This window comes from Lissotriton helveticus, chromosome 2_1 (genome assembly GCF_964261635.1).
Source record: "Lissotriton helveticus chromosome 2_1, aLisHel1.1, whole genome shotgun sequence".
NCBI lineage: Eukaryota > Metazoa > Chordata > Amphibia > Caudata > Salamandridae > Lissotriton > Lissotriton helveticus.
In genome coordinates, this window is record NC_136059.1 from 1,755,563,940 (window position 1) to 1,755,587,294 (window position 23,355).

Genomic DNA, 23,355 nt, shown 5'->3' on the forward strand with positions numbered 1-23,355 from the left:
GCCCTGCAAACTTCAAAATGTGGCTAAAGTCACACATATCCCACACATTGCTGTGCCACATTTTTTCAGAATCAAAATGAAACCACAAATTTCCTAACCCCGAATGTTCCCCCAAGTGTCCCAATAATATTTCGACCTCATCTGTGTGGGTGGGCCAAGTGTCCCCAACAGGAAATGGCCCAAAGCATATCCAGGGTGGACTGACTCATGCAGCTCTAATCACGTGTTCATACCCAGAATCTCTTGCAAACCTCAAACTTTCTTCTGTGATTAAAAGTTCTGGAATTTGTGAGGAGCCACAAACTTCCATCCACCCAGCATTTCCCAAAGTCTCTTAATAACAATGGTACCTCACTTGTGTAGATAGACCTAGTGGCCACGACAAGAATTGATCCTAAACGTATCGTGGAGACTTCAAACTTATCTATCATAAAACAACCTGGTTTTTCAAGGGGTCACTTAAATTTAGTTTCCAGGCTCGGCGGCCATCTAGGGAAACCCACCAAACCCAGACAGTTCTGAAACCTAGACACTCAGGGAAGTTCAGGGAGGTGTGGCTTACATGGATCCCCCAATGTTTTCTTACCCAGAATCCCCCGCAAACTTCATATTTAGCTACACAAAAAAATCACATTTTCCTTTCATTTCCTTGTGGGAAAGGTGTGGGATGATAGGGCCGAAACAAATTTCCTACCACTCAGCGTTCCCCAGGTCTCCTGATAAAACTGCTACCTAATTTGTGTGGGTGGGCGAAGGGCCAGTGACAGGGAAGGGCCCAAAACGTATTGTGGAGATATCAAAATTGTCTAGGGGGGCACATGCAGTTTTGGTCCTAGGCTTGGTGGTCATCTAGGGAAATCTATGAAACCCACATATTTCTGTAAACTAGACAGCTAGGGAAGTCCATGAAGGTGTGGCTTGCATGGATCCCCTAATTTCTTCTTACCCAGAATCCCATGCAAACCTCAAATTTAGCTACAAAAATAAATCACATTTTCCTCACATTTCAGTGTAGGAATGTTGTGGTATCATCTGGACAACACAAATGTCCTACCCCACAGTGTTCCCCCAGGTATCCCGAAAATAATCTACCTCACTTGTGTGGGTGAGCCAGGTGCCTGCAACAGGGAAGGGCCTCAAACATTTTGTGGAGACATCAAAAATCTATCACAAAGTGTCCTGGTTTTGCAAAGGGGTCACCTGCGATTTTGGTCACAATTTTGGCAGCCATCTAGAGAAACCTACCAAATCCACACAGTACTGAAAAATAGACACCCTAGGAAGTCCAGGGAGGTGTGGCTAGCATTGATCCCCAAACAATTTCTTACCCAGAATCTCCTGCAAACCTCAAATTTAGCAAACAAAAAGCACATTGTCCTCATATTTCTGTGTGGGAAAGTTGTGGGGTCAAAATTCCCACCTCCCAGTGTTACCCCAGGTTTCACAATAAAAATGCTCCCTCACTTGTGTGGGTGAGCCAAATGCCTGTAACAGCGCGAGCGAGGTGCTGGGCTGTGTGTGTTTGAGATAGCCTTTAAAACTTGCACTGTGAATTGTATACGAACTCCAGTTCCCGGGTGTGAATTTTTTAACTGTTTTATGAAAACTTGCACTGTGATTGACTAAGAACTACAGGGCTTGTTGTGTATTTTAAAATACTTGCTTTCATTTGCGGGGAGCTGTGTTGTGTTATCTGGCCCCATTGTACTGCCCGGTCCGTCCCCGTTCCGCCACGGCTTTTCGGTGCCGCTTGAGCGTAGGGACGCGACTCCTCCCACCTACAGCATCACTTCCGGGGCACGGCTCATATATACCAATGTGCATCCGGCCGCGCAGCGGACGAGCGCAGCGGACGCGACGATGGCGCGCCGAAGTTGCGCCAAAGTGAAGCCCGTCTGCGCCCGTCCGCGCGCGGCCCAGTGCCCTACCCCCTGCTCAATCCGCCGCGGTCCCTATAGTCTATGACGGACGCGAGCTGTGGGAATTACGCCCAGCGGATGCGGATTGTTGCAGGCACACTTTGGAGGTAATCTCGTCCACCAAGTGCCCCCATTGTTCCTTTAAAACTAAGAGAGAGCTAGCATATAAGGCAGGGGCAAGCAGTTTCCAAGGGGCCCTACTGCATTGCAGATCACTCCCTAAACATGGTTTACAAATATGGGATCTTCTTTTAGAGGAGAAGCTGGACATACTCTTCCTGACAGAAACGTGGTTGGGGGCGGACTCAGACCCTGTGGTCATTGAGGCATTACCGTCGGGTTACAGCATGGCTAGGGTGGATAGACCCTCAGGAAGAGGTGGGGGGATTACAGTGATCACTAAAGCGCCTCTTGTGTGCTCTTTTGAATCTCTAGGGATAGAGAATCGTGAGGCCGGCAGGTTTGGACTACAAATTGGCCCTCAGGGTCATATATCGGGTATCCTTCTTTACAGACCACCGGGGAGTTTAGGCAATTTTAGACAAAGTCTGCAATAATGTGTAACACATATGGCGCTTAGGCATAATAAGTTTATGCTATTGGGAGATATGAATATTCACTTTGAGGATGCACGACTGAAAGAGGCTGTAGAGATTAAACAGGAATTACAGGATAACTATTTAGACCTGCTAAATCACACCCCCACCCATACGCATGGCCATTTATTGGATCCAGTGTTTGCCAGCTGGGATGGTATAATGACGAGAGCCCCAAGTCCGCTCCCTTGGACTGACCACTTTCTGCTTCCTTTTGATATCTGTATCACTGGGGCTGAAGATATCCTGAGGGGGGGGTGGGTGATAACAGCTATCCCCACCGAAAGTGGAAGAACTTCTCCCAGTCTGTATTTAATGAGAAGCTACGCATTGGGGGGATGCCGGGAGGAGCGGATAGTGAAAGCTCCAATTTAAATCTGGAAGCCCGTATCCTTGAAACCCTGAATGCAGTAGCGCCATTGTATACCGCTAAGCAAGGGAAGAGAGCTCGAAAATCTGCCCCATGGTATACATCAGACCTGCAGTCACTCAGGTCGGAGTGTAAGAAGCTGGAAAGAAGCTGGCGGAGGGACTTTGACACTCTTAGAAAAAATTAGTATAGAGTTGCCCAGAGGGGCTATCAAAGAAAGGTGAGAGAAGCAAAGGCTCTTCATTACAAAACTAGAATCAGTGAGTCAGAATGCTCCGCTAGAGAGCTTTTTAAAATTTACAAGGAGATCTCAGCGGTTTCCAGCTCCAATGCGCCTGAGTGGGACTCTTTCATGGAATGTAACAGAGTGGCAGAATTCTTTGCTAGTAAGGTGCGTGAAATTTATAGCTCCTTCTCCAGCTGTCCTGCAAGTGGGGAGACCTTTGTAGAAATGAGGGAGGCTGAGTACTTTGACTCTGACAGTAGGCTGGAGTGCTTCACAGTACCTACATCTAAGGAGCTTGTAAGAACATGCCTTAGTGTGAAGTCAGGATCTCCTCGTGATCCAGCCCCCCCTAGAGTGGTGGGAGAGAGCTTAGAGGTTTTAGAACCATACATTCGCTATGTCCTTGAAACTTCATTGAGCACCCAGATCCTTCCGCTGAGCTGGAAGAAGGCTATCGTTCTACCGATAAGGAAAAAGGCCAACATAAGCCATGCAGTTTTAGACAATATGAGACCGATTTCCTTGCTGCCATATACCGCGAAGGTAGCTGAAAAAATTGTGAACTCACAACAGGGCCGGCTCTAGGCTCATGGTGGCCCTGTGCAGGGAGCGTAGGTGGGGGCCCCGGGAACTTTGCCATTAACCAAGGCGTATCTCGCTGCTCGTATGTCACCCTTCAACTCAAGAAGCACGGCTAGTGCATATAAAAGGCAGCCAAAAACAAACACTCACTCAAACAACCACACATTCGCGTGCTCACGAACGCACAAATGTGCATGCACGCACTCACGCACAACAGGAACACACACACACACATGTTGAGGAGCACACAGACGCATGCATTCGTGAGTTCTCGGTTATGCACAGGCACACACTCAAATGTGCATACACACGCGTGTCGTGAACATGCATAATGCAGACAAACCATTCAGTATTGACTACGCTGCACATCTGAGACATGTTGTTAACACTCACATAACTAGGCAGCTCAACTGGAAAGACAGGCGATTACATTATAAATATTTTGTGAGCAGTCTCGTCTCAGAGACAGAGTCAGACTCTCACCGTTCCAAATTTGAAGGGTCAGACTCGGGGAAGAGTCGAGATAGTGCCGGAGTCGGACAGGTGTTCTCTGTCTGATGATCGGGTGGCGACGTTAATTGTTCTTTATTCTCAATCTCACACGATGACGACGCACCGCTCACTCACGTCACGCACTCTCCCTGACGGGAGCGTGACCACCGTGACGCGTCACTGAGCGGCTAAGAGCAGCAGGTGCACAGTTGCGCACTGCGCACAGCGCGCGGGGGCTGTCCCAGGACCGTCACGTCATTGGTATAGTAGGGCTAAGATTGACGGCCCTGGGACCCAAACTGCTGGCTGGCTGGGCAAGTGAAACTGAAAACAACAACGCTCACGCTGCCATTGCCCGGAGGCCGTCAAATCCTGCCAGGGGGCCGCCAGACGGGCCTGCCTGTCAGTGTATCCTGTCCGTCTTTCTGTGGAGGTCTGGTGTCCTGCCCGCCCTTTAGAGCCGGGCCTGACTGTCAGTGTGTCCTGTCCGTCTTTCTGCGGAGGTCTGGTGTCCTGCCCGCCCTCTCCTCAGGGGTGGTTGCCGGTTGGTTCCTTGTTATCCTAAATATTTGCCATTGTGCACACTGTTTGTAGGACAATCTGAGCAGGTGTACATGTGGGAAGAGGACCAGGCCAAACCCTTCCCTCGCAGCGCCTGGGTGCAAGAGCGCATGCTTCGAGGCACTCTCTGCCCGGGAGGCGGCGAGCCCTCCGGCATCACAAGTTGGGACAAACTTTCTGTTTGTTTCATATTTCGAGGGTCATGGGCCTGTTGACTCCTCGAAGCTCTGCTTGTTGGGTGTAAACCTCCCCCGGTGGCAGGTGTAACAATCGGCCGAAGAGCGCTGTGACGCGGCCTCTGGGCGCACAACAAACCTGCCGAACTCCGGGCAGCCTGCGGCCTCGATGGTATTTATACCCGACCCGTCGAGGCGCTGTTTGTGGTCACAACACGCGCTGCGTGCGGAAAAGTATCCGTCTGGGTGTTTGTGTACAACGCGGGGCTGTCCCTGGCACGAGAGGAGACACGCCGCATGCCCGAGTGCCAAGAAGCCAGGCAGTGCTTAATTTGTAAAATATGAAGTCCAGGTGCTCAAATGTTTGTCGGAGGCCACACCTACTTCTCCCAGGCTCCACCCACTTCCTCCACTAGCTCCACCCACTTGGTCTATTGGCTTCACCCACATTCCTCAACTGGCACTGCTAAAAGTTAAATGTAATACCCAATCTGAATTTCAGCAAGGGAGCCTTCCTCATAAGCAAATGCAACAATAAATGTAATTTTACTGAAAGTAATGAACAATGAAGTAGTGATGTCTGAGTTTTTCAAAACTGTTTCTGAAGCTCACTTGGATTACACCATAAAGAAGAATGCATGGGGGCGTACTTGCCTGCAAACAATGAAATATCTTCAGATTTGTGAGTTTGAAAGTTGCCTCTAACGGGTGTTCTATCTTTAAAGAGTTGAGCAGGCTTGTCAGTCACACTGGGACTGGCACTTTGGAAATGCCTGATCTGCTAGTACAACACTGTGTTTAAAAGCAGGAGTGCATTTACTAAATCTATGGGCAACAATTTGTCTCTAGTGCAGTCTTTTAAAAAAGCAATAGTTATGATGGTAAAAGGCTAGTGCAAAGCCAGAGTAAGCCCAGGCAGTGCTTGTAATATAGTTGACAGTCTAGTAGCTGGGATGGGAGGAGCTAGGTGGGCTGAGGGGAAGAGGAGGAGTCAGGACAGGATGAGGGCAGTTAGAGTAGGGACAGGAGACAGGCTGGAAGCATGATAATAAAGCTCCAGTAAGAATAAGTAATTGTGTCTGTGATTATTGTAGCAGGATGCTACAACTGGCGACGAGGGTGGGATGACACTGACTGCAGCCCACGAGACCACATACAGACACCCTGTCCCATGCAGCGTCGAGGGAAGAGCTCCGCTGCCGAGTAAAGCTGAGGCCTGATGATTGTGGCCCAGAACAAGTGACCGCGACCCAAAGAAGCCAGGGAATCCCGAGGAAATCCCGACCTGGGAGCGCTGAAACGCTCGGTCGAAGAAACCCCGCCGAGTGTGTGTAACCCAGCAGCCAGAAAGAAACAGGAGTCGGGAGCCCACTCCGACCCTGTACTGTGCCCAGGAAGGAAGAAGTGCCCCAGAGCCGTGGACGGCGTCCACGACGTGCCACCAGCAAGCGCTGCTAAGAGCGCTGCAATTTGAGCCCGGGCGCTGTCGGAGATCGGGAAAACCTCACGCCTAATGCGTGAGGTTTGGCAGGTCGTCGGCGCGAGAGAGCGGGAACTGCAAAAGTGAGCTGGGAGTCCACCCCAATCTCACCTGATGACTGCTGTGGCCGGTAAGGAGTGAATCCTGTGTGGACTGCCCCCGTGAAGGTCCACTGCCAAGCGCTGCTGAGCGCGGCAAAATTGGAGTCCGAGTGAATCCAGATGTCGGAAAACCTCACGCTGGATGCGTGGGTTTTGGCATGCCCCGCCGAAGGACCCTGCAAAGTAAGGCGGGAGCCCACCCCATCCTCACCTGACTGTTGCCTTGACCAGAGGGAGCCAAATCCGGAGTGTGCTGACCCTGAAAACGACTGCCGGTGAGTCCTGTGTGAAGAAAAGGGGTCGAATGAAGAGAGAGAAAGTAGTGCCTGTGGATGATCACGGCGGCCATCTTTGAGTCAGGCAACTTTTGGGACATCCTCCCTGTGCAAACCGTAGGCGGCCATTTTGAGGTCAGGCGAGCTGAGTTTCAGAAACAAGCATTGGCGAAGAACAAACAAGCATTGGCGAAGACCAAACAAGCATTGGCGAAGATCAAACAAGCATTGGCGAAGACCAAACAAACATTGGCGAAGATCAAACAAGCATTGGCGAAGACCAAACGAGCATTGGCGAAGACCAAACAAGCACTGGCGAAGACCAAACAAGCATTGGCGAAGTCTAAACAAGGACTGGCGAAGACCAAACAAGCACTGGCGAAGACCAAACAAGCACTGGCGAAGACCAAACAAGCATTGGCGAAGACCAAACAAGCATTGGCGAAGGCCAAACAAGCACTGGCGAAGGCCAAACAAGCACTGGCGAAGACCACACAAGTACTGTCAAGAGCCAACAGACAAGCCGTGGCGAGTAGGAACCAACAAGCAGTGGCGAAAGGGAACAAACAAGTATTGGTGCATGCAAATAAACAAACATTGGTATATGCAAATAAACATGCACTGGTAAATGCCAAGAAATAGGCATTGGTAAGGCAAGTAAATAAGCGTGGATAACGGCGCGTGAACAACAATGAACAAGTCTTAGCAACCAAGACAGAAGAAGCACATGCAAACACGAGAGTGAATCAACTAACAAGCACGAGCAACCACAAGAGTGATTTACCAAACATGCATTGACAAAACAAATGTCAGCACGGGTGGAAACGCGAACATTGAGAAACGCAAGCAAATGCGCAGTGGCGAATGCAATGAAGTAGCACGTGTCTCTAAAATAAAAGAGGCACAAGCAAACACAAGGACCAAGCAAAGACAACAGCACAATGGAACAAGCATAAGCAAATGCAAGAGACCGATAAAGACAACACTGAGCACAAACCAAAGAGCGCCGAAGAGAGAAGAGCTGCTGGGCAGAACTGCAGAAGACCCAGAGGAGGGCAGTCCTACAGAGGACCCCAGAGAAAGTAGAACCATCCAAGTTCGTTCACCAGCACATACAGCACATACTGGGATGGTTACAAAGACTATCAATTTCTAAGCAAACGACCAGACCAAAGACCTTGACCAGAATCTCCCTCTCTCATGGCGGGAAGAGACGTAGCACCACGGGTCACTCCAGACACTGAAGTACCGCCCCCAGCGGTGCAGACTGATGAGTGGATCTCGGATCTCAAACGACACTGGTGGCTCGAAGCTTTGGAAGATTTCTTAAAAGCCAATGGTGAGCAAAGAGAGAGAAAATGTCTGATACTACTCCTCCATCTGGTGGGTCCTGAGGGCCGCTGCCCAATCAGGACATTTTCCAAAGAGGATACAGATATCTACAAAAGACTCCAAAGGGAGCTCTGTGCCCATCTCAACGCACAGACAGATGTGAATCAGAATCGCATAGTTTTCAATACAGCACGGCAGGAACCAGGCGAACCGTTGCCAAACTTCATCACTCGGTTACAAAATCTGGTACGAGGCTGCCACTTCAACACTTTTACAAATGAGGATGCGGTCCGACTTCGGATCGTTGAAGGTTGCACAAACCCTGACACCAAGCGCAAGATCCTGCAAGGGCATTGGTCGTTAAAGGAAATCATCAAGAAGGCCGAAATTGGAATGCAAATAAAAGCAAGAGACAGATTCAAGGACGTGCACCTGAGAGCAAACCATCAAGATACCTGGAAAGATAGCACTCAGAAAACAAACAAAACTGAAAGGAGAGAGAGGGAAGGCAGACCAGCAAAAAGACAACGGGAAAGATACAGTGACAAAGAAAGTGACAAGGACTACTCAGAATCAGGTGACTCAAAGTCAACCATCCAAAAGACAATTCCAAAGAGTTATTCAACCCCCAGGAGTTCCTCAAGGAGTCATTCAAAAAGACAACGGGAAAGATACAGCGACAAAGAAAGCGACAACGATTACTCAGAGTCAGACTCCTCAGCGTCTGACTACTTAAAGTCAACCAAGGATTACTCAGAGTCAGAAGACTCAGAGTCAACCATCCAAAAGACAATTCCAAAGAGTTATTCACCCCTCAAGAGTTCCTCAAGGAGTCATTCAAAGTATGACACACAGTACTCTGATGAGGAAAGAGAGTCAAATGGGACAGATCGCACTCCTGGACAAGAGGGCATCCTGCACAACAAGTGGGAGAGAAAGACAAACCCTAGAAGAAGGGGTCGCACACTGGTCAACACCTGAAGTCGGCGCAGGAACATCAGTCGTCAAGCAGTGAAGACGAGTCCAAGGAAACATCTGGCAGGAGACCGCATCACCCCCAGACCAGAGGTGTTAGAGCATCAAACAAGCGTGAAGGAGAAACAGGTCGCACAAGACGGACTGATCCTCCACAACAACGAACCAGAAAAGATCCATGCATCTTTGGCTCCCGCGACAATGAAGAAACGGAGGGGAAATCGTTAACTTCAGGCGAGAAGGACAAAGAGGCAAAAGCTTGGGATCAAGCACAAGGAACAAGCACGGGGTCATCAAACAAACCCCCAAATGAGACAGCATTGAAGATGCTCCAACAAAGGCACACGGAGAAGCCTCTCAAAGACAATTCAAAGGGAAAGAGCAATTTGTCACGGACTACGGAATTCAAAAATCCATTACCCGAGACAGTTTCAAAGAAATGTTTGAGAAGGAATGGGAAGAAGGATCTCTCTGATGCGGAGCGCACATCCATCCAATCCTGGAAGTTGACAAAAGACTTCTCTGACCCAGAAAGCACGTCTATGGCCAGGAACTCCTCTGGTTCAGAGAGCGCGTCTGTCCGATCCTTTAAAAGGGGTATGGCCCGGACCTCCTCTGATTCAGAGAGCGCATCTGCCCGATCCTGGAAGTCGACAAAAGACTTCTCTGACCCAGAGAACATGTCTGTACAATCCCGTGAGTCGACCAAGTCATGTTCCCGACAACAGACATGGCGTCAGCCACCCGAACGCACCATGGAACCAAAGGACATCCTTCCCGTCAAGAGCAACATGTCACACACTAAGGTCTCTGAATACTCAGTCACCCCACCGGACAACCTGTCATGTCAGGCACAAGTTTATTCAGACACCGATCAGACACCGTCACCCCAGAAGGGGTCCGCAAGGTTGACTCACAGGACCTACAAAAGGAAGACAGAGACAGTGGACCTTAGTAACCGGATGGGAAAGGACCAGCCAGTCACTCCGCAAGGAAAGCCGGATGCGTCAGGAGAGAGGGATCATCAGATGAGAGAGAAACATGCCTATGCACAGAAGCCGGACGTGTCAGTAGAGAAATATCATCAGATGAGAGAGAAACATGCCCATGCATCGATAGCTCACGATCTCGCCAGACAACCCAAGGCCGTGAATGAGTTATCGAAACAAACCAAGACAGTCTCATCAGATAGCACCGTACTGTCTGGCATACACGACTCTGAATTGGAGGGCAGTGTTGCTCTCGGCCGGACTAGCCAAAAGGAAGTAAGGGTAGATGTGGCGAATGAGTTACCAAACCAAACCAAGACAGTCTCATCAGGTAACACCGTACTGTCTGGTATACATGACTCTGAATTTGAGGGCAGTGTTGCCCTCGGCCGGACAAAACAAAAGGAAGCAAAAGTAGATGCGGGTGCTCGGAAAAGGACCGGAACATTATCCACTCGTGAAAGAGATCGAGCATCTGAACCAATCGTAGTTACACCACCGGAAGGAAATATGAGGACTGCGGACCGCGAGAGTCAACAGTTTACACGCAACGTGGTCAAGAATGCCTTGATCAAGACAACAGGAAGATTGACCAAAGCCAAGCCCACCACTGATTCAACACTACTGAAGCTTGAAAAACAGGCCGTCCGCCGACCCGTGTGGTGGATTGAAGAATTGCGAACTTTGAAGACATTAAGCTCATTTTGTTAAGAAGGGGGGAGATGTAATATAGTTGACAGTCTAGTAGCTGGGATGGGAGGAGCTAGGTGGGCTGAGGGGAAGAGGAGGAGTCAGGACAGGATGAGGGCAGTTAGAGTAGGGACAGGAGACAGGCTGGAAGCATGATAATAAAGCTCCAGTAAGAATAAGTAATTGTGTCTGTGATTATTGTAGCAGGATGCTACAGTGCTCTCCTCTAAGGTTCTTATGAAACGGTAGTACAAAATATACTGTTAGCACCTGTTTTTTTCACTCCCTACGATAGCCCACAAGTACCTTTTTTTCAAAATGATTTGCAAGGATTTGGATATTGTGATCTGGCGAACATAAAGGTTTCCACGTTCTAACAAACTTGGGAATAAAGTCAAAGCTGTAGGTTGAGAAACAACAATCTATCTATATATCTAGGAAGAGGGAGCTACTGCCATTCTTTATGGATATTCTGCCTCTGGGATGGTGTATACAAACTTCAGATTAAAAATCTTTTTTTTTTAAAGTGACATACATAATCCGTGCCAGTTTGGACAAAAACATGTTGCTTTAGTCAATATAATGACTTGCAGAAAAAACGACCAGGCTGATGGGAGGGCCACACCATTTCCATCAACATCAGCACTTTCACATAAAAACTAAATGAGTCAGCAGCACTTGATTACTCAAAATGCTGTCACGCTGTGGTGTTCTGAGAATGACAAGCATGTAATAAAAGAGAGAGGGAAAGGCTTTGACGGAAAACGAAAAATATAAGGAAGCATCAAGATGGAGCATGTAGGAGACAGAAGGCTATTAAGAAAGAGAGGGAAAACAAGAAGCAATAAAGAGAGAGCGAAAACAGAGTCAGAGGGGCAGGGAAAGAGAGAGAGGGGCAGAAAAAGATGGTGAAAAGAGTGTGGGAGGGAAAAAGACAAAGATAGACCACTTAATTGCATTAATGGTATTTTCGTGCAGTGTATTTCTAGAAGAGGAAGTGCCTGATTAAGAACAGGAAATACCAGTACATTATGACATTGTAATAGTATTTACCCTATGGCTTCAAATCCCGTTAATAACAGGTATTACTTTAACATGAAAATATTAACTTGTTAAATTGCAGGATCACAAAAGCTGTGACACCCGCCAGGCCTCAAGTTGTGCCCCTCTGGATGCTGTGATGTCTCTACCGCACACTTGTAATTCTCTAAATTATCTTCACAGATTGTACGACCTTCCCGTGGCTTCAGGAGTGGAGTTAAGTACGAAAAGAGACCTTACAAATAGGACAGGATGTGTTTTCACGTCGCTGCAAATGTCTTATGTTAAAAAAACGACTTCCTGCTCGTCTTGTAAAGATTACGTTCTCTTCACCATCCCGCCGCAAATTTGTTATATTTAATAGTAAGGGTGGGTTAGTGGCTATGTAGACAATTAAAATCATGGCAAAACGTGGCAATCTGAAAACAAATCTGCACACGCTGCCTACCGCACACAGAACTAAATAATCAAGATTCCAGCCCAGGGCAGGGCCTTTACCTTAACTGCTTCTCGGCCCTTAAATTAGGTTCAGACATACTACGGGAGCCAAAGTCTCAATCAAACCAACGTCTAGCCTATTTTTACCTTTTTTCCTTGAAGCTGCGTAAGACCGTGTGTAGAACTTGCAAGGATATTATAATGTGTACGATCGACGCCCGCGGGCCGCTACTAGGCCAGGGCAGGCACTGCAGTAGTGAATCATGGAATCTTGTGGCGCCGCCACCACGCTCCAAAAGATAAAAACAGCGCCGGTATGACATTGGCGTACTTACAGTTTACTCATGGTGGGGGTCATTGGCACCGCTTTATTAACTGGATATGATGTCTCTGCTCCTCAACGCCATCGGGCGGACAATGACTCGTGGGCATGCTTCAGCCACGGGGTTGTGCTAGAGCGTCACGTGGCTCTCTGAAAAAAATCTGTACAGGCTGCCTGCTGCACACAGCCCTGCAGAACCTCAGTGATCCTTCCTATCCGATCCTCGTCGTGGCGGCCCCTGGGGTTTGGCGGCCCTGTGCAGGTGCACACTTTGCACATGCTTAGGGCCGGCCCTGGAGGAGGCTAAACTCCTTCATCCTTCCCAGTCGGGGTTTCGGGCAGGATATTCAACCGAAACTGTCTTACTGCGTGCCACAGAGACGCTACGGCAGGACGCTGACGCAGGTCACACCATGGCACTGGTCATGCTTGACCTAAGTGCAGCGTTCGACACTGTAGCACATATCACCTTGCTACAGTGTCTGAACAGGGGAGGTGTGACGGGTCGGGCTCTCGGCTGGTTAAAATCCTTCCTGACTGGCAGAAGTTTCCAGGTCCAGAGAGGCTCGTTTCAATCTGTGGAAATGGCACTGGAACAGGGGGTGCCGCAGGGCTCGGCCTTGAGCCCTACCTTATTTAACTTATACATGGCCCCCTTAGCAGCTGTGGTTCAATCGTTTGGTGTAGAGATAGTATCCTACGCCGACGATACTCAACTGCTGCTCACCCTCTCCCTGGCACCGTCAGGTGGCGCCGACAACTTTAGAGCATGTATGCAGGCCTTAGCAGTGTGGATGGATAACCACTGCCTGAAGCTGAACGGCTCAAAGACGGAGGTGCTGGTGGTCGGTGGTGATCAACTCAAATGGACGTGCGACTGGTGGCCAAGCTATCTGGGTACAGCACCTACCACGTGTACGGAAGCTAAAAACCTAGGGATTTGGGTAGATCCCACACTTTCCTATGAGGCACATATTGGGCGGTTGGTGGGGAAGTGTTTTGGGGTGCTTAAGATCCTGAATAAAACCTTGGACCTACTCTCCTTGGAGGCTAGACGCACGATGACCCAGGCCCTTTTTACATCCCGACTTGATTACGGGAATGTCCTCTTTTTGGGAGCTTCCAGCAAAAGTATAGGGCGGCTTCAGGTATTACAAAATGCAGCTGCACGTCTAGTGCTTAGACTACCTAGGAGAGCGACATCCAGAGTCGCATTGGCGACCCTCCACTGGCTTCCAGTAAAGGAAAGGATACTGTTTAGGGCCCTACTGATATGTCACCGTATCCTATGGCAGAAGGCTCCCCCATACCTTACTGATTTGATCACTAGGTATGAGCCGAGGAGAGCGCTGCGGTCTTGCGGAATGGGCACGTTGGTGACCCACCGTTTTAAGAGGGCTAAAATGGGAGGTCGCTCTTTTAGAGTGATGGCCGCCACAAGCTGGAATAAACTCCCGCTCAGTCTTCGCCTCCAACAATCGGAAACTAAGTTTCGGTGTATGTTAAAAACTCACCTGTTCCAAAGGTGAGTTGGGTGCTGGTCTCTGATGTGGGTCAGTCACAGTGTCTGGCTAGTATTGCTCTCGCAGCGCGGGGACACGCCGAGATGGCGCAGCCATAGCGCTTTACAAATATCTTTATTATTATTATTATTAGGGAAGGGCCCAAAATATATTGGGGAGACATAAAAATTCTTTATCACAAAACGACCTATTTGTACTAGGGGGGCACCTGAGTTTTTGGTCCCGGGCTTGGTGGCCATATAGGGAAGCCTACCAAACCCAGACATTTCTAGAAATTTCGAGAAACTAGACACCCAGGGGAGTCCAGGGATGTGTGGGTTGTGTGAATCCCTAAAGTTTTCTTACCCAGATTGCCCTGCAAATCTAAAATTTAGCTACAAAATCATATTTTCCTCACATTTCTGATCGCACATTGCGTTATGGGCTGTTTCCTGTCACGGGCACTATGCCTACCCACACAGGTGAGGCATCATTTTTATTGCGAGACTTGGGGAAATGCTGGTTAGGAGGAATTTTCTTGCTCCTTGCTGGTTCCAGAACTTTCCATCACAGAAATGCGAGTGAAATGTGAGAAACTCAAGCAGTGTGAACAGCTTGCACCCTATTGGGGAGAACTCCTCACGTGACAAGGATTACCTGGTACGGCTCTCGCCAATGAAGTTCCAGACAACTCTTTCATGCTTGCTTTTTCACTAGGACTCAGTCACCATGGCTGAGGTCATGGAACTGTTCCTGGTGAGATGGGGCTGTGGCAGGTTCAACCTGATGGGACACAGAATACACCACATCAGCAACTTCTTTGCCGCAATAAAGTATTAGATCATCAGTAACATTCACAAGCGTGTTCACAAGCACAGCTGACAAAATCAATGCATTGCCCATAATGATCTCATGAGGGACAATCCAGTCTTTTGATCAAGTATGCTAGGAAGACTGATCAACAGAAGCAACAACGCATGATGCCATTTCAAAGTCAGACAAGCACACACTTTTGCAAGCCTGGATTGCAAAGTCCTATTGACCTGCTCCGCCAGTCACGAAGCCTGAGGTCTGTTAATACAATGCAGTCACTGTTCAACTTGTAAAGCAGTGCACAACATCCTCAGGATTTCATTGTTAAAGTGTGTGCCTCAGTCAGACTCCACTGCATTCAGAAGCCAAATCTAGATATTAACTCTCTCAGGAAAAGCTTTGCTACTGTGAGACTATAATTTCTTCGTGTGGGATATGTCTCAACCCATCGGGAAAAAATACACACAACAACCAATACATACCTTACTCCATTGCACACAGGAATCTCAATGAAGGCCAACTTCATTCTGTTGAAAGGACCTCCTGACCTCCCTATGTGACTCTGCAATCCATTTCCCCACATTATTCTGTTGAAACACAAAACATCGGTAGCACAGTGCTTCAGCCATCAACCTAAAGCTTGGATTAAACCAAGTCTGCCTAAGGAAATGGACCATTGCATCCCTTCCTACATGAATAGGACCATGATAATGTCTGACCATCAGAGGCAAAAGGCTGTTAGGCAACACTACTCTCCTGTCTGCTGAAACCCAGATCTCATCCTCATCTCTCTTGACACAACATGCTTTGACCCAACTCTGACACTTCTTCCTGCAACCTCTTGACTTCCCGATGTATCAGCTGTAATGGAAGGTTGTAGTTGGTCTAATCTGTTCTCTTCCCTCATTTGTATAGTCTCCATTAAAGGTACAAACATTGTAACTGTATCATGTGCCAATGGTCACATAGTTACCCCCTTACAATGCGCTGTAGACTTAACAATAGCAACTTGTGAGAGCATCTGCAATGCTTCAGGAAGTTTTTAGACTTGCTCCCCATTCCGAATGGCGAACCCGAGGAGGTCATAAATCCCCTCTGGAACCATAAATGTCTGAAAACATGAATGAAACCAAACCCGTACACGCACAACCCTATTAATACTCACTCCCCAGCTGTTACCACTCCGCCACAAACCAATGGAACTCTGCCCATCCTCCAAATCAAACCATGGGCTCTGGGACTGGAATTTTAACTATTGTAAAACCTCCTAACTCCCTTTATTGGGACCTAAACCATCCTTTGCTACCATTTGAGAACATGTCAAACAAGGAATCCTTCCTGGCCCCTGCAATGGAAAGCTCTGAGAGCCTGAGGAATAAAAGAAGTTAGAACCCACTACAATTTACAAATTGCAATGTAACAATTCGATTGTTGGGATTTAAGTATGGATTTATTATTGATTCAGAGCCAAGCTGATATAAATCAATTGCAGAAACTAAGTATGAAAATACAGAATCACTAAAGTATAGCCAAAACGACTAATAAAAATGATCCTTAAAATGATCCTTAATAAGAGAAAGCAAATGAGGAATTCAGTAGCCTCCATGCAAAGAATAGGAAATAGGTTCTGGTGAGTAGATTGAAAGTTTTGATCATCTTATCTATACTTGAGGTTGTCTAATATGATCTACTAAACCCTATTCTAACTGGTAATCAGAAAAAACATATTTAATAAGGGAAGCAGAGAAAGGTGTCAGCATAGGAAATCTTCTGTAGAAGTTCTTAAAGTAAATAATATTTTATTGCATGAAGCCACAAAACAGAGATGTTGCAAATAGATCTGTACCTCTAAAGTCAGATGGGGAATCTGAAAAAGGTTCAGCGCAATGCCCAATTACATAATATAAGGAATACAATGTTATTCAAACAGCAGAAATACATATATATGTATTTGAGAACTGCAACTCATTATTACTATAAAGGAAGAGTTAATATACACACTCATATCAATGTCGAGATTACACAGTAGGTGCATGTCCTATAACTGTTCAAGTGCACTACATTACATTAATAATGTTTCGGCACACAAGTACATGAGGCCATAGGTACAAATATATGGGGTCTAATTAATTAGGTAAGGGTGAAGCCAAAGTTCCACTGTTCCACTAGCACACACCCCATGCATACACAAAAGCAGAGCAGGGGTCGGCACCTTCTCGTACCTGAACCATACAGCCTCGAACAACCTCCCACAACTCATTAGAGCCTCCTCCCCTCTTCTTGACTTTTGGAATAAGCTGCAGACCTGGCTTTTTGAGTAAGCCCACAGGGTTGTCCTCACACACCTGCTACAGAGCAGCTGGATACCCTTACAGGTGATTAACATGCTATAGAAACACCACTAACATAACAATAGGGGTATTAATAGACCCAACAAGTACATGAATATGCTTGGTGAACGTCTGTATGCAAGGAAAATAATATTATTCCAAAGTAGTTGCAGAAACATGTTTTAGAGATGGGAAACCTTTCACAATCTAAACATTTCCACTCCGAACAGCTGTTCAAAAATCTATGTACACAGTGCTAAGAACTTAAATCCCCATCCCATGCTGTCTTTATGGTTGAGATGAGCTAAAGTGTTCATCTACACTTCTCTGTCAAACAAAAGAAGTGTTTACTTCTTACAACTAATCAGGAAGAATATCAGCTGGTCATAGAGAAGTCACTCTCTGGAAATGTGTCTGCAAATTAACATTCCTTGTATACAATCATCAAATGCATACATACTGCTTGGTTAAAAAAAGCTGCATTGAACTTCAGTAATGCACAGATCACGATTCAGCAGACCTCATGACATACAGTCAAACACAGCTTCTACTTTTCATCTAATGAGGACCATTGTTTCCTTGGAGACCATTATGTAATTGGTAAAGAGGTATGGAATAACAATTGGGAACCTAACATGGATAAAGAATCTGTTCATTAATATCTATGTTATTTTTTAGATCAAAATCAGTCAGTCTTCTTTTCTGTGTGCTTTACAACATTAGTTATCCACTAAATATAATGTAACGTCTAGGGTTAGAGATGAGTCATACAAGCCAAGGAATTATTTCACAAAATGCCCGTTGTTTTACTCCTCATATAACATATTGAACTAATATTGCAATCAATGAACATTATATGGGCTTAGAATTGCATTAACATTGTGGATTTTAGGCAGTGTTCTAGCCACCGTCTCTGCATGTTGGGCATTTAAGAGACTCGATAAATGTGCCCAGCCTGTGAAACAGGGGGATATAATAAAATAGTTGTTAAGAGCAAGTCGTTCATTCATTCTAAGGACATTGAATGAGTAGCTCTGGGAAAATGACATGGAAGGGACTGAGTGACAGTTCACAAGACTGCATAATGATGGTGTATAAATGGGGTACGAGGGATTCTTCATATTGGTATACAGAAAGCCACCAGACAGCTGAAAAGGATGCGTGAAAAATGACAGTATGTATAAGCCAGCGTGTGGTTAAGACTGCAGACAGAATCAAAATAAAAAATGACAATAGCCAAGCTGTGAGTGGGATATTTTTGTAATATTTTATTTACCTAGTGTATATATGTGTTGGAAATTGGTTTATTAGTAGTGCTAAGTAGTGACTTACCAATAGTAATAAGGCCACAAACACAAAAAGGTTCCATTAGGGTATGAATAAATTATTCCCTTGCTCAACCCTTGGTAGGTGGCAACGAGCAGGCAACCTTAACTTAGGGAACAAGTGTGTAAAGTATTTAAAAACATCAATGCACTAAATAAGTAAGACACAACACATAATAAAAATCTGACACCAGTTTATAAAAATAGATTATATTTTCATGAACAAATAGACACCAAAACACCAACATTCCAAAGTAAATGAATGGAGTTATGAATTTTAAAAATAAACACTTTCTATTGCTTAACCCCTTCCATGCTGATGACGGCCCCCGTCCGTCATGCAACACGGTGGGCGTGTGCTGATGACGGCTGGGGGCCGTCATGATCCGGCTCACTCTTTAGAAGTGCCGCACAGGCGCAGAATCGCGGCCGCGCCCAAGATGTTAAAACACTTTTGCGCGGAATTGGAACTTCTGGTCGCGCTTGAAAGGGACAAAGTCAAAGTTTTAGGCTGACCATGATGGAGCACTGGTTGAATATACTTAGGGCCTAATTATGAGTCTGGCTGTCCTCAGACCGCCAGACTCATTGCGGGGTGGTGTTGGGACCCTGGTGCTCATGCCACCCTGGGACCGCTGACTCTGCCAGGGAACCACAGTTCCCTGGTGGTGGCACAGCGGTCAAGAGGCATCAATATGTTTGGCAGGACCGTCACGTCCCACCAAGCATATTTTGACTTTCCTCACCGCCACTGATTTCATGGAGGTCTTTCCTCCCTGAAAATAGTGGCGGTGAGGAAAGGCCTTGAGTCTCACTCCATGTGGATGACCACTGGGAGGCACAACATGTCTCCCCCTATGTGCATGCACCCTCAGGTTCAGAATGGGATAGTCTTCACAGCCCATGCTGTGCTAGAACTTCTTTTGATGTTCCCATTGCTTTGCCTAATTTATAGGCACTGCCGTGGGAATGCCAAAGAATCGCCCGCCAATGACTATAAAGTCATAATAGGGTGGGTGGTGCGGCGGCAGGACGGTCCTGCCGCCGCACCGTCAAACCCGTAACTGGGCCCTAAATGGGAGGCCTGGTCAAAACTTTACCTTAGCAGTTAGATGTTTTTCTATCGCTTTTTCTCTTGATGTCCACCAAGGTTCCTCTTCAGGCTGGATTTGTGTCGACGGCTTGATTTTCTGCAAGGCCCTGCACAAATACTTGAAGTCTCAAGCTTCGGGACTTTCAGTGCGATGAACCTGGAATCCAGGTTTGTTGCGGCTGAAGGTAGCTGGCTTGACTCTCAACTTCAATTCGGTCACCTTATGCAGATTTTTCCAAAATGTTCACCCAACTTCTCCAAACTTCTGGATCTTCTTCCAGAATGTCTCCTTGAAGGTTCAGCGTGTCCAAAACACCAATCCAGTGATCTAGAATCTCTGATATGGTCCTTGGGATGTTAAAAGTCTACAGGACACACTCCAGGATGGGGATTTCGTGGTGGAGATGATGCAGGTGGGCTCTGTTAACATGTAGCTTGCAGGGATTCCACTTCTTCATCCTTTTGGAAGCAACACAAAATCCTTAGGGCTGTAGTCGCAGAATGGGAAGCAGATGCAGCCCTTAAGAGTGCAGACCATTGGGTGCAGATCAGGTTTTCTGCATGGCAGTCCTTCTTCTACTTGCAGTTTCAGGTAGCAGATCAGAGTTGCTTGGCAACTCTTCCATATGTATGCTGTGTTTCTGGTTGTCAAGTGAAGTAGTGTGGCTCACTGGTTAGAGGCGGCAGACCCGAGAGTAGAGGACGGCCCGGGACCAGGGTTCGATTCCCGGCGCGGCAGGTTTCTGGACCAGGGTCAGCGGACTCGATAATTCTCTCGCCTCGGTGCCCACTCTGATCAGCGTTCACACTCGGCAACTCTGGGCATTAGCTTGCCTCATCTTCACTAACGGCCCCACCAGACCGCCGGGGATGCCTGGTCTCACCCTGGAGATACCCATTAAGGGACCATCTCTCAGGGAAGCCAGGAAGGGTTTCGCAGCGGTCGAAGCGCCTTGGGACCCTACGGGTAAGTAGTGCGCTATATAAATGCCTATACATACTATACATACAAGCAGGGGGGCACCCCTGACCAATGGGATGCAGGGTGCTACCCAGGTGTTTGACCACTTCCTCCAAAGTGTGGTATATACTTGTGCAAGAAAGCACAGTTTTTCTCAGAATCCAACATGGAGGAATTCTCTCCTTGGAGGTTAGACCAGGCTAAGCCAACCCACTGAGGTGGCTAAGATTCTCTAACACTCCCCTTCCATTCCTCTCTTTAGACTAGTTACAGAGGCTCCTGTGTGGCTGGAGTGGTAGGATGTGGGGGTGAGCCTGGATTGTCCTAAAGCGTCATTTTCCCTTTGAAGACCAGTTTGGCCCACCCCTCCTCCCTCCTGCCTTCTGGTTCTGCAGTTTCAGTTTCCTTCGCTCAGAAAATCAATTGTCTCTCTAGTAGGCTACTTCACTCTAGTGCACACATTATACTGGGCCTCCAACCTCCCTGCCCTATTAAATACTAGCGACTTATAGGTAGTTTGACCCCCTTGCCTTATTATACACTAGGAACTTACAGGGGTCTGTCATTGTTAATTGTAAATATACCTAACCATGTACTTTTAATCAGGGCACAATCACAGTCTGAAAACTCACATCTAGTAATCAAAATGGGGGCTAAAAGTGGTGACACACTGCGAACAAATCCTGATTTCTCACAACATGTAATAGTTTACTATTGTAAAATAATTTACATATATTTTTGTTTTGTGTTTCATTTTACTTATACTTACTGTGAAAATAGGTCTAAGAACTGTCCAAATTTAGAAAAATACTCAATTCTGATTGAACAAGGTTTCTTTTTCTCCTGTCGTCCCTTTCAAGTCTGTTGCCCCAACTAGCTTCATAGACCTGAACGATCTGATTGTCCATCTGCAAGACAAAATCCTCTCTTGAGGGCCCCATTACACAATCTGGAGCACAGTCCCCATGTTCTTAATTTTTTTTAAGTGACTCAAAAAGGATGAATGGGAACTATGCCCTAGCCCTCAAGCCTAAGTGGGGGGATCTCCAAAGTGTCCTCATATATCAGGACCCCAATAGGCACGGCCCTCCCCATAACTTGGCCTGAAGTCCATGCTCTTGGTACAAAACCATGGAGTATGCGGACCAAAATTGGTCCACAATACTTCGCATTGCATTTCATGTGCGAGGTACGGTTTGCATGGCAGGTTGCCAATCTATGATTTGTGGAGCTAGCCATTACAGCAGATTTTTTTTTCCTGAATTTATGAGATTTTCTTTGCCCACCTTAATGTGTTATCACCAAAGTTAACCATATTTTCATATTGACTGTGTTTTCTTAGATGCAAAGGTAAATGTGATTTTACTGGTGGTCTTGTATTATATGTGATGAGTGGGTGTGTATTTCGCCTGCTGGTGCATGATAATGCTTCTGTACCATGGCGCAGGCCAGGTCCCGTGAAAACTCACCATAAAGGTCCTTATTAAGAAGTACTTCACAAACGGTGTGCTATTTATCTCAGCTGATAAAATCCAACTTTGCAGGGTCTGAGGGTCTGAGTTTATCGGATGCTGTAAATATCATCTAATTATCAAGTTTTAGACAAATAACATGCAGATTGTGGTGCTTACCACACCTAAATCCACATTTACTGGTCAATACCGGGCAGTTTTTACCTGGTAAATCTCAGCAGGTTTGACCAGTCAGAATTAACAGGGGAAAACCCAAAATGTGCGATGAATATTAGACAACTTATGATTCTGATCCCAATGCAAACACGGGTATGTACAGCGATTGCAATTGAACCTTGATCTCATAAAGAGGGCCAAAGTTATCAATTGCTGCATGAACGTCCAATAGTGGTTTGCTACATGCACAGACTCCTTATATGGGCTGACCACCACCTGCATATGCAATTGGCAAGTTAAATCCAATTCTGCTATATCAACTTTCGTGTGGATCCTCAAATTTTGCCAAGTTACTTACATATCGTAGATTTTTTTTACCACCCACTATAACTTCATGACCCTCTCTGAACTGGGCATATCTGGCCATACCAATAAAAAACTAGACAAGTACACTCCTTATGAATATTGTGCAGATTTGTGAAAGGTTGTGAAAGGTATTTGGAAATAAGTATTTATTCCTCCCCCTTTAAATCCTGGCTCGCCTCAGTAGATCTGCATGAAGCTCAACATATCAGGATTAATTTAAACATGCCAAGTGCCAGCCAAATTACTTCCAGATCTATGAAAAGGCACCTATGTTATTAATATGATATTTTGACCTCTCCCTTTAAGTTTGTCCTCCCGTCCCCATATGAAATTGCGAGTCATCGGCTATTTTTAAGTTTAAGGCAGCTTTAATGACACATCAGCCTTACCTAAAAACAGTTCTTTTTTGTTTTGGCCAGGATTCAGAATCTTCCCGTGCCTAATCAATACTAAGCTATTTCTGAAATCCTACAAAGCGCTGCTCAAGGTTATGACTCCTTTCTGAAGGTGAGCCATTTGCATTCTGCCTGGAAACCATTCTAATGACAGGCAGCAGACATTTCCAGTTATTCTTCCAAATTAGTAACAATCTTTTGACACTGTACTCTCTGGGGCTGGATAGACTACCACCCTGTGTCACTGTAAACGTACTCTTTGTCTGAAGTTGTAAACCACAAAAGAAAACGTGCACAGTTCAAATCTGCAAAAAGCGAAATATATTTCAAAATAAAGTTATTGTTTACATTTTCACCATTTATGTTAACAACAGCAG